General features: G+C 44.6%; 1 pseudogene; it reads right to left on the reverse strand.

The window, feature by feature from the left end:
- Positions 1–835: 835 nt before the first annotated feature.
- LOC531899 (AT-rich interactive domain-containing protein 3A-like) lies at positions 836–4,048 on the reverse strand (annotated as a pseudogene).
- Positions 4,049–12,244: the final 8,196 nt, after the last annotated feature.

Here is a 12,244-nt window from a genome sequence, read left to right on the forward strand (position 1 = left end):
AGCTTGCTAAACTGAGCAGAAGAATTTGGAGACAGTCCAGAGGAGAGCCACAGAAAAAGCCAAAGCATGACAAGAATAATTGCAGTCCTATTAGAAAGAGGCCATCTATATCAGGCTTTTACTGAGTACCATGTGGAATGTTACAAGGCAAAGCATGGGGGAAAGCTGCTGTGGATCCTAACAAGAGACGGCAGAAGAAATTAGAACAGGTGGGAGATCAAGAATTAGGTCTGAGTTAGGGGGGAAGTCAGGGAGGTTAAAGATAGGCTTACCTGCATCTCAGCTGAGGAGGGGGCAGCCTCCCCCCACAGGTAGCACAGGGCTCCTGCCTGCCCGCATTCCCAGGGAGCCATCTGACAGGATTAAACTTGCAGTAAACTATGTAACTTGAAGTTTGCTGCAAGAAGCTTCTAAATATGTGGTGCCAAGTGCAAGTTGCTCAGTCATGTACAACTCTTTCTCACCCCCTGGACTGTACAGTTGCTCAGTCGTGTCTGACTCTGCGAATCCATACAGTCCATGGGATTCTCTAGGCCAGAATACTGGAGTGGGTAACCTTTCCCTTCTCCAAGGGATCCTCCCAACCCCAGGATCAAACTGCATTGCAGGCGGATTCTTTACCAGCTGAGCCACAAGGGAAGCCCAAAATATGTAGATAGTTCTAAAAACATGGTAAGAATGGAAAGTAAAAAACAAAAGTTATAAGCCAGTACAGAAGTCTAATCATCTGGAACAACCTAGCAATTTAATTTCCTTGAAAAATGCAACCAGAGTTTAGACTGCAGTAACCAAGGCAGATTAACTAGGTTGATGGCAGGTATAATTAAGTAATTGGAAACTGCAGGCATGAATATACATTTGAACATGACTGACAATTTGAAACATAATAAATGTTCAAATGTGACAGAGAGGAGTCCACAGGCTAAGCCATCACACCAACAACTCTGCAAACCAGTGCCTCACAAATTGCACCAGAACCTGGCCTTAGTCCTATTTTGTTTCTGGCATAAGATGAGAAGGGCCTTGGTTCAAGCGTTCTGTGGACAGAGCAGGATAAACTGTCAGAGAGTTGGTGTAATGTTTTAAAACGACCACTGTCACTGACTGCACTTCCTCAAATAAGTTTGTGGATATTAAAAATATTGATATATAAATGCTATGCTTTCCAATTTCTTTTTTTTTAACTTGTTTTTTTTTTTTTTTGCCTTTCTTTCTTTTTCAAGTCCAGTTGCCCTGAATGAATACAAATATATAGATATACATATACCCTTTTCCTAGGTTTGATTCCTCCCCCAAGAATAAAATAGAATATTTACAAAACAAAACCCCGAAAACCTCTTAAAAACCCTATAGAGTTTGAATTTCACTATTTCTTTTAAAAAAACAACAACAAAGTTCCCGAAAGCAACAATAACAAAAAAATTCAACTGATCTTGGCTCAGGGGTTTCATTCAACACAAGGAGCTGGGTGTGGTGAGTGTGTGACAAATGGACCCCCCCAAAAAAAAAACAAAGGCAAAGAAAAAAACCAGATAAAAATGAAAAAACACAGTGCAGGGATGTATGAGGTAAACAGGACTGGCCTGTTGAAACCAGACACCAGCCCACATGGGTTCACCAGGGCTGCAGGCCCTAGTAGACATTTGCCTCTCTCATTTCTAATTTCCTTTGATATTCTCACAATTCATCTCTGAATGTCCGAAACCTGAGTAATTCAAGTGTTCCTTGGTTTTCCCATTTTATTAAATTTTCTTTATATATGTATACATATTTTTCTTCTCCTTTTGGTGTTAAGCTGTTGCTCCTCTGTGGATACCTCCCCTCCCCACCAGTATCTTCCTCCATCCCAGCCCCTGCTTGGCCCACCTGGACCCCCCTGCCCAGTCTGGCAGGTTCCCAGGATGGAGAGTGTTTGAGGTGGCTGTCGGGAGTGCAGACATCCCTGCTGGCCCTGCCTAGCTGCCTGCACGGCTGCTGCTGCTGTGGGTCCCGCTGTTTCCTCCCCGGCTGCTGCCGCCTCCACCTTTGCTGGGAGCGGAGCGTGGCGTGGAGGCCGGCAGCTGGTCGAACAGCACTCCTGTGTACATGATTCCGTTAATCTCTCCTGACATGTCAATACTCTTGCTGTCGTTGGTGCTGGTCAGGTTCGTAGCTGAGTCCTGGTTGCTCTCAGAGGCTTGGCTGTTGATCTCATGGACGCTCATGGGCAGCTGTGCCGTCATGGCCAGGAAGTTCTGCTGAAGTGCCTGCTGCATCAGCTGCTGCTGCTCCTCTGCCACTAGGGCCATTTTCTTCTCAGGAGGTTCCCCATACTCCAGTTTCTCCTGAAGCTGCTCCAAGGCAGCCACCTGTGCTGCTACGGCCGCTTGGGCTGCTGCTGCCTGGGCCACCACCACTGGGTGACCAGGGAGACTGGCAGGCAGCTGGGGACTGTGATGGGGATGGCCACATCCTCCTCTTTCTTGACCTTGGGGGCTGGGGTGATGGAGCTGCCATTGGTGCTGGTGGCCAGGCCCAGGGAGGACACAGGCAGCTTGGGCGAGGACCGCATGCTGTGGGCCCCGGCCGGCAAGTAGGCAAAGAGGGAGCCCCCAAAGCTCTGGTGCTGGCCCTCCCTCCGATTGCTGCCGATGGCTGCCTGGAGCTGGTTGGGGTTGCTGAGGCCACTCTTCTCACACTCCTAGGGGTACAGGTACTTCATATACTGGGTTCGCAGCATGAAGGCAGCACTGGTGATGGATGTGGGCAGGTTCAGTCCTTTGGTAATCTCCCGCCACGGCTTCTTGTTGATGACCTCCACCAGGTTGCCCTTCTCCATCACCGGCACATACAACATGAACAGGTCGAGCACCTGCTTTGCCACGATGGGATGCGGTTCACAGGTGTCCCTCGCTTCTGCATGAAACTGAACAAGTCATCCAGGAACTCCTTCCTCTTGTGGTTTGCGTCCAGTTTATACAGCTGCTTGAACTGCTCCTCATATGTCCAGTCCCCGTGGTCTGGTGGCTGCAGCTGAGGTGCAGGACGGGCAACCCCTCCGGGGACAGCCGGGCCAGTTCCCGGGTGCTCCTGGCCACCCAGTGCCGGGATCCACTGTCCGGGCGGAAGGCTTGGAGCAGCTGAGCCTTGTGGGGGAACAGGGCTGAGGGGCCCAGGCTGGCGGTGCCCCGGGGCCCAAGCCCCTCCTCATCCTCATAGTCCTCATCCTCCTCGTCCTCTTTGTCGTCCCTCAGGTCTTCCTCCAGCTCCTCCTCCTCCCATTTTGGCTTCAGGTCATCGTCGAAGCCTGCATCCTCAAAGCGGCCATTGCCCCCGGGGAGGCTGGCTGCCTCCCTGCCTCGGCTGGGTCGGGTGGGTGAGCCCGTTGCCCCCTCCAGGACCACATCCTCATCCTTTGAGCTGGGGGGGTGGGTGAGGGGCGTCCTCCGAGCTGGGACTGGGCGCATGGCGGCCAGGGCGGCCATCTGCACCCACTGCATCCAGGCGCTTTCAGGCTCCCTGTCCTCTTCCGGAGTGACCCTGGTGCGGGCTGGGGGTTCAGGGGGCGGCGGTGGCTGCCGGGCCTCCAGTTCTTGGTGTGCCTGCTGCTACCACAGCGGTAGCATTTCCATCACAGCCTGCAGCTTCATGGCCCTGCAGGCCGGGCCGCCCTGGGCACCAGGAGGGGGCCATGGGGGTGGCCCATGTGGGGAGAGGGCCTGGCTGCACTGCAGTGTGGGGGCCGCGGGGGAGCCAAGGCAGTACAGAGTGGCAGGGGGCAGGGGCAGGCGCCGCTGGGCTCAGGCTGAGGGCTGGCTGGGCATGCCAGTGGCCGGTGGGCGACACCTCCTTTCTCACACTGGGCACCAGGGAGGCGGGTGGGAAGGCAGGTGGCGCCAGCTGGCAGGTGGCTCAATCACGTGTGTACAGAAACCAACTGCCCCAGCCTCACCGCGCGGGGACGCTGGGCGGGGCTCAGGGCCCGCTCTGGGGCACATGCCCCACGCCTGGCCTCCAGCCCAGGCCAGGAGCTGCACGCTGCTGGCTCCCGGCCACTGCCGGGTTTGTGCCTGCTTTCCAATTTCAATAAAATGCTGTTATTTCCATAAGATGTTTCTTTTCAGTTTGTAATACTTTCTTAATACAACAAAAATTCTCATAGCTCCCATCTTTATGAGCTGTTAAATGTTCTGTGAAGTATTTGTGGACATATGAAAAAATCATTTTCGTGGTTGCTTATTGAAATGTATACCAAGTTTCAAAAGTTGGATTAATATCCTAGAAACAAAGTATTATGTAATTCATATAAAATTATCCAGTAAAAGTTTAACATTTCTATAGAAATAAAGAGTAGTGCATAAAAATAAAAGCAGAAGGAACATATCTTTTCAGTATTATGAGGTTAAAAATACCTTAACATAAGAAACTAGTGTAATTTGGGGGTCAATATTTGGCAGATATGGAAGGGCTATTGTTTTTTCTCTTTTTTTGTTTCTTTGAAAAAAGACTATAATAGTTTTTATTCTCTGTTCATCTGATGTTAGGTTTAAATTGCCCAAGGAAGTTGAATAATATTGATTATTACTGCTTAGGCTCTATATTTCATATGAGAATTATCCTTGCATAAGAAAGATAGTTTAAGGGAAAGACCTTGGCAAACCACTTCATCCATAAGAGAAATTATGTTTTGTTCACTTGTATTTTGTTTGCTGAATAACATATTGTTTATAGAGACTCACAGCATAATTAACACAAATGAGGATTAAATCATTTCCATGACTTTCTAATTTTTGACCCATTTCCAGTTCAGTTCAGTGACTCAGTCACATCCAATACTTTGCAACCCCATGGAGTGCAGCACGCCAGGCCTCCTGTTCATCACCAACTCCCAGAGATTGCTCAAATTCATGTCCATTGAGTCGGTGATGTCATCCAACTATCTCATCCTCTGTCATCCCCTTCTCCTCCTGCCTTCAATCTTTTCAAGCATCAGGGTCTTTTCTATTGAGTCAGTTCTTCACATCAGGTGACCAAAATGTTGGCGTTTCAGCTTCAGCATCAGTCTTCCAATGACTATTCAGGACTGGTCTCCTTTAGGATGGACTGGTTGGATCTCCTTGCAGTCCAAAGGACTCTCAAGAGTCTTCTCCAACACAATAGTTCAAAAGCATCAGTTCTTTGGTGCTCAGCTTTCTTTATAGTCCAACTCTCACATCCATACATGACTGCTGGAAAAACCATAGCTTTAACTAGATGGACCTTTGTTGGCAAAGTAATGTCTCTGGTTTTTAATATGCTATCTAGGTTGGTCCTAGCTTTTCTTCCATGGAGCAAGCATCTTTTAATTTCATGGCTGCAGTTACCATCTACAATGATTTTGGAGCCCCAGAAATAAAGTCTCTCACTGTTTCCATAATAAATTATTTTCACATAATATTTTCTTGTGTCTCCACTATTGATTGACTTAGGGAAATGATGTGTTTGTGTTTGTATGTGTATATCTATCAAAAATGACAGCCAGCACAAAAATCCAAAGTCACAAGTACATTTTAAGTATGTGCATGTGTGCTCAGTCCCTAAGTCATGTCCAACCCTTCACAACCCTATGGACTCAGACCTCGAGGCTTCTCTATCCATGGAATTCTCCAGGCAAGAATACTGGTGTGCGTTGCCATTTCCTCCTCCAGGGGATCTTCCCAACCCGGGGACTGAACCGCATCACCTGTGTCTCCTGGATTGGCAGGCCAGTTCTTTACAACTAAGCCACCTACATTTTAAGTACATTCCTGGTTAAATACATTAACTTTTTATTATAAAACACATATTTAATAATAGGAGAAAAAGGGAATAATTAACATTTTTAATGAAATGCTTTTCCCAGCCATTTTAATAACCTCATTATTAATGATTGCAACTCTGTAGAGTCATGTGGCAGAAGTCATGTGAGACTGACCGGAATCTAGGAGCTCAAGCTCCAGAGGAGAGACGTTTGGTGCCTAATAAATTTCCTACCATCTCCTCAGGAAATAGCTCTGTTTTGTTAAACAAAGTGAAATGAGTTAGCATGTAGTTATAACTTTCTAATATAGGTATCAAAATGTGGAGAAGAGATGACTCCTTAATATTTGGCAAGTATGTGATCTGTTATCTAGGACTTTGTGTACACATATACACACACATTCACCCAGCCTTTTTTAACCTGGAACATTTCCACATTAAAGAATACCAGTGTTGGACTTCCTTGGTGGTCCAGAAGTTAAGACTTCATGCGTCCAACGTAGGAGGCATGGGTTTGATCCTTGGGCAGGGAAGTTCCATATTCCATGTGGTGCAGCCAAAAAATATATATATATATATATCAGTATTTTTGAAAGTTCTAGAGCTGAACAAAAAGCTTTAAAAGTATTCTTGTTTGTCTTTCAAATATTTGAAGTGCAATTATAGAGTCTTCAAATTCTATCTTTGTAAGACAGAATTCTTAGCATTGTAAAATTATTGATCTGATCAATGAGAGCAAGTCTGATATATTTATTTTTCTCAGTCCTCTAGAGTTATATTTTGTTTCTTCTTCGAAGCCCTAAATACTGACAAATTGCTAGTTTACTTGTTTTATTAAAGTCATAAAAAGTGATATAGTCCAAAATCCCTAGATAATATACTTATTTTTTTTCCATTTTTCCCTGTTTCATTATTTTTTCTTGTTCTTATTTGAAAGAATGGGTCACACATGAAATATATGCTTGTATGCTGGTGGTTCAGACGGTAGAGAATCCGCCTGCAATGCAGGAGACCTGGTTCGATCCATGGGTTGGGAAGATCCAGAGGAGGGCATGGCAACCCACTCCTTTATTCTTGCCTTGAGAATCCCCATGGACAGAGGATCTTGGAAGGCTACAGTCCATGGGATAAAGAGAGTCAAACACGACTGAGCGACTAAGGACAGCATAGCACATGCTTGGAGAAGGCAATGGCACCCCACTCCAGTACTCTCGCCTGGAAAATCCCATGGAAGGAGGAGCCTGGTAGGCTGCAGTCCATGGGGTCCCACAGAGTCAGACACGACTGAAACGACTTAGCAGCAGCAGCAGCGGCACATGCTTGATATGACTACTTACAGTACTGTAGTCTTGTCAGAATTTGTGGAAAGAAATTTGACTAATGACTGTTAATCCTTTTGTTTTATTACAATTTTTTAAAGGAAAACACTCTAGGTTTCATAAAACCAACCTAAGAAAAACAAGGTAGTAGCTATTTTAGTGTTTTATGTTTAAAAACATTATAGTCTTTCTGTAAATTTCTACCTATTTATTAACACAGGTTATGATGGCATAGAGTGGAAAATAATGGAACTATGTATCATGAACTATTCTCAGCCCCCTTGTTGCTTTTACATTTATTTGTTCCCCCATCTTCATTTTCACTGCCTTTCAATAGACAAATTAAGCAGTAATTAAAACGTTGTTTTGATGTTATGGGTATCTACCTACCAACACAATTCTGTGTAACTTCCATAAACTTGTCTTTAAAAGGAAGTAGAATAGCCCAATGGTCAAAGTTTAGGGGCCAGATCCATTTGAGTTGGAATTTAGCTCAGCTGTTTTCCAGCTTTGTCTTTGACAAGTCCTTTACTCTCTTTAATCTTGGTTTCTTTGTACATACAATAAGGATGCCTACTCTGATGGCTAATTTATGTTTTAACTTGGCTCAGCCAAAGGATGCCCAGACACTCGTCAAACATTATTCCGGGTATATCTGTGAGGGTGTTTCTGATGATGTTAACATTTGAATCTGTAGACAGAGTAAAGCAGATTGTAATTCTTAGTGTGGTGGACCTCATCTAATCAGGTGAAGAACTGAATTGAACAAAACGTCTGTAACTGTTTCTTTCTTGTAACTAGTATCATGAACATTTCCTCATATTATTAATTACCTTTCTACTTTCTGTTTTTGTTATTTTGACTACTTTAGATACTTCATGGGAGTAGAATGATAGATGATTTGTTCTTTTGTGACTTTGTTTTTTCATTTAGTATCATGTTTTCAAGTTTCATCCATGTTGTAGTATGTGATATTCTGTTGTAGGCATAGAACACAATTTCTTCATCCAGTCATCTGTCAATGGATACTTGGGTTGCTTCTACCTCTGGATATTATGAATAATGCTATGATGAACATGGGGTGTATGAATATCTCTTCATGATCTCGCTTTGAGTCCTTTTGGATGATGCTATATTTTTGAGTTCAGTTCAGACGCTCAGTCATGTCCAACTCTTTGTTACCCCAAGGACTGCAGCACACCAGGCCTCCCTGTCCATCACCAACTCCTGGAACCTACCCAAACTCATGTCCATTGAATCAGTGATGCCATCCGACCATCTCATCCTCTGTCGTTCCCTTCTCCTCCTGCCCTCAATCTTTCCCAGCATCAGGGTCTTTTCAAATGAGTCAGTTCTTTGCGTCAGGTGGCCAAAGTATTGGAGTTTCAGCTTCAACATCAGTCCTTCCATTGAACACCCAGGACTGATCTTCTTTAGGATGGACTGGTTGGATCTCCTTGCAGTCCAAGGGACTCTCAAGAGTCTTCTCTAACACCACAGTTCAAAGGCATCAATTCTTCAGTGCTCAGCTTTCTTTATAGTCCAACTCTCACATCCATACATGACTACTGGAAAAACCTTAGCCTTGATTAGACAGACCTTTGTTGGCAAAGTAATGTCTCTGCTTTTTAATATGCTGTCTAAGTTTGTCATAACTTTCCTTCCAAGGAGCTGTATTTTTATTGTGTTTTATTCCCTCTCTCAACTGGCCATCCCACTTGTCCCTCTTCTAGATGGTCTTTTTCTAAACACAAGCATCACAGTTGAACACAGTCAGGGCCATGGATCCTAATGAAACGTATCCCTGAGGGACCTCAGAATGCAAACCTGGGTAACAAGCAGCTGGAAACACACAATGAGAGGAGAGGATAGACCAATGTGTTTAACATTAAAATGAGATACTAACTTTGTGTGAAGAGTGGAGCCATTTAGCTATTAAGCACAGCTCAGTCGTGTCTGACTTTGCGACCCCATGGACTGTAACCCACCTAGCTCCTCTGTCCATGGGGATTCTCCAGGCAAGAATCCTGGAGTGGGTTGCCATGCCCTCCTCCAGGGGATCTTCCCAACCCAAGGATTGAACCCAGGTCTCCCACAATGCAGGCAGATCCTTTACCATCTGAGCCACCAAGAATACTGGAGTGGGTAGCCTATCCCTTCTCCAGGGATCTTCGTGACCCAGGAATTGAACTGGGGTCTCCTGTCTTGCAGGTGTATTCTTTACCAGCTAAGCTAGATGAGCTCATTTATCTCCCCTCCACTGTGAAGCTGTCTTCTTAATTTTATCTCAGTTTAGGGTTTCCCTGGTGGTCCACTGGCTAAGACTTCACTTTCCAATGCAGGGGGTGCAGGTTTAATTCCTGGTTGAGAAACTAAGATCCCACATGCTGTGCCACCAAAAACCAAAGCAATGTTATAACAAATTCAATCAAGGCTTTAAAAAAATTGTTTTATCTCAGACTCAGAGGAAAATTCTTTTAAACTTAGACAATCTTCAGCACTGACATCCACACCCAGCTCTTCCATTGGCTCCACTGTTGGAGGGTGGAAAAAATAACAAACCCTCATTGAAGACTTATTATCTTCAGGCATTGTCCAAGCTCTTTCATCAGAGAAGGCGATGGCACCCCACTCCAGTACTCTTGCCTGGAATATCCCATGGATATAGGAGCCTGGTAGGCTGCAGTCCATGGGGTCGCTAAGAGTCGGACACGACTGAGCGACTTCCCTTTCACTTTTCACTTTCATGCATTGGAGAAGGAAATGGCAACCCACTCCAGTGTTCTTGCCTGGAGAATCCCAGGGATAGGGAGCCTGGTGGCTGCTGTCTATGGGGTCGCACAGAGTCGGACACAACTGAAGTGACTTAGCAGTAGCAAGCTCTTTCATATCTTAACTCACTTAATCCTCATGAAAACCCATGAGCAGCTCTTATTTTTATCTACATTTTACCAATAAGGAGCTGAGGCACAGGGAGATTAAGTAACTTGTCTGAGCTACATACAGTGGGAATTGGGACATTCAAGTGTATAAAGATATGGTAAACATACACAGGAAATTTAAAAAGTTTAAAAAGTACACTTAACTCCAGAAAACACAGAAAGTACCAAAACAAAGAAATGTAATCATATCTACTATTTAGTTCATCTATGAATAATATTTTCATAATAATAATGATCACTACTGATTTAACAAAAATTATAGTAGAACTAGGAGAGGACAGGAGAAGGGGAACTGTAGGATAATGATGGGTGGTTTAAGACAACAGAATACTCATCTTTCATGGTACAAAGTCAATAGGTGATTCTGAAATTGGTAAATGAATAAATAGCAGAATAAGAATATTTTTGGAAATCTAACAAGACATAGTTACAATACTTGTGTCAGTTTTTCAAATGCAGATAACAAAATTCTCCCAAGCAGATTTAAGGAAGCGATGTTAGTTCACAAAACAACTCCTGGAACTACATTACGGAACTGGCCTGGTGAGGGGGCTGTTGAGGCTGTCCCCAGAACCAGCTTCATCTACTGTGTTCTAGAAACTCTTGCTGCCCAAACTAACTCTTGAATATATTTTCTCTGCTGTACCCACACCAGCAAAAATGGACTCTGGTCACTCAGCCTGTGTCTTCACCTACTTTGCCTCTAAATCAAAGTAGATGATTAGCAAAATCTTAGTCACATCCCTAATCCAGTAGCAAGGGAGATTGGGATATTTCCCCCTAATTCTATCTTGGTAGAGTAAATTCACAATGGGGGGCGGGGGGGGAAGGGTTATCAAGCTATGGAGAGGGTGTTTGGAAGATATGGGCAGCCATGAATGACAGATAGTCACTATACATGCCTTATCTCTTCTTTCTAATCCCTTGTGTGCATGCTTGGTTGCTCAGTCGTGTCTGACTCTTTGCGACCCCATGGACTGTAGTCTGCCAAGCTCCTCTGTCCATGGGATTCTCCAGGCAAGAATATGGAGTGGGTTGCTATGCCACCTCCAGGGGATCTTCCCAACCGAGGGATCAAACCCAGGTTTCCTGTATTGCAGGCAGATTCTTTACAGTCTGAGCCACAAGGGGAGCCCCAGCGTTTCCCTTCACCAGGGGATTTTCCCAACCAGGAATTGAACTGGGGTCTCCTGCATTGCAGGCAGATTCTTTACCAGCTGAGCTACCAGAGAAACCCTTTCGAATCCCTTATTGTCTTCAAATAACCAAAATTGTCTAATCTCCTCATAAATAGCTCATAAATCTGTTCACTTTTTTCCCACTCTCCCTGCCATTTCTCTAGTGTAGGTCAGTTTAACAACTTCTCAACTTGTCTCACTCCCTGCCCTGTTGCCTCCTGGATCTGCATTATGGAAAATAAGAGGCTAGATAAGAGAAGAGAAACTTTGAAATTTGTGGATTTCCTATAAATATGGTCAAATTAAAATTTAATTGTAGACAGTGCCAAACGCAGAAATAAATCTAAATTGTTTCCAAGGGGACAATTTAGTCTTCTTTTTAATGGAAAAAAAGCTCCTCCCTGAACTTCGGTGTTGACTTATGAATGTATTCAAGGCAGCTGTGTGTGGAATGGTGCCAGTTCTCTGGACAGGGAGATTATAGAGTTTAGGTTCTGTGATCTCCTTTACTGTTTCTGTGATCTTGAGAAACCCCACAACTCTCTGAACTTATTCACTATAGAGGCATTAGAGAATTTCTGTGAAATAATTGGGGCTTCCCAGATGTTGCTAGTGATAAAGAATCTGCCAACCAATGCAGGAGACGCAGGAGATATGTGTTCAATCCCTGGGTCAAGAAGATCCTCTGGAGTAGGAAATGGCAACTCACTCAAGTATTTTTGTCTGGAAAATTCCATGGACAGAGGAGCCTGGTGGGCTACAGTCCATAGGCTCACAAAGAGCCGGACATGACTGAAGCAACTTAGCATGCATGCTGGAGATAGTTTTATAATACCTGCAGCACCGCATTTTGCAGTACACGGAATGCACTCACATGTGTTATCAGTTGGTCCTTTGCACAGAAGCTCCATGTGATTTTTGCTATTCTCAGCTTTGTCCATGAACTAAAATTAGAATTAGGCTGACATTAAATTTCACCCAGCTACAGTCTGAGGATTTTCATCACTGGGAGTCACATTGAAAACAATTCTGCCTTCAGTCCACTCCT

Source organism: Bos taurus, chromosome 3, assembly GCF_002263795.3.
Source record: "Bos taurus isolate L1 Dominette 01449 registration number 42190680 breed Hereford chromosome 3, ARS-UCD2.0, whole genome shotgun sequence".
NCBI classification, from domain to species: domain Eukaryota; kingdom Metazoa; phylum Chordata; class Mammalia; order Artiodactyla; family Bovidae; genus Bos; species Bos taurus.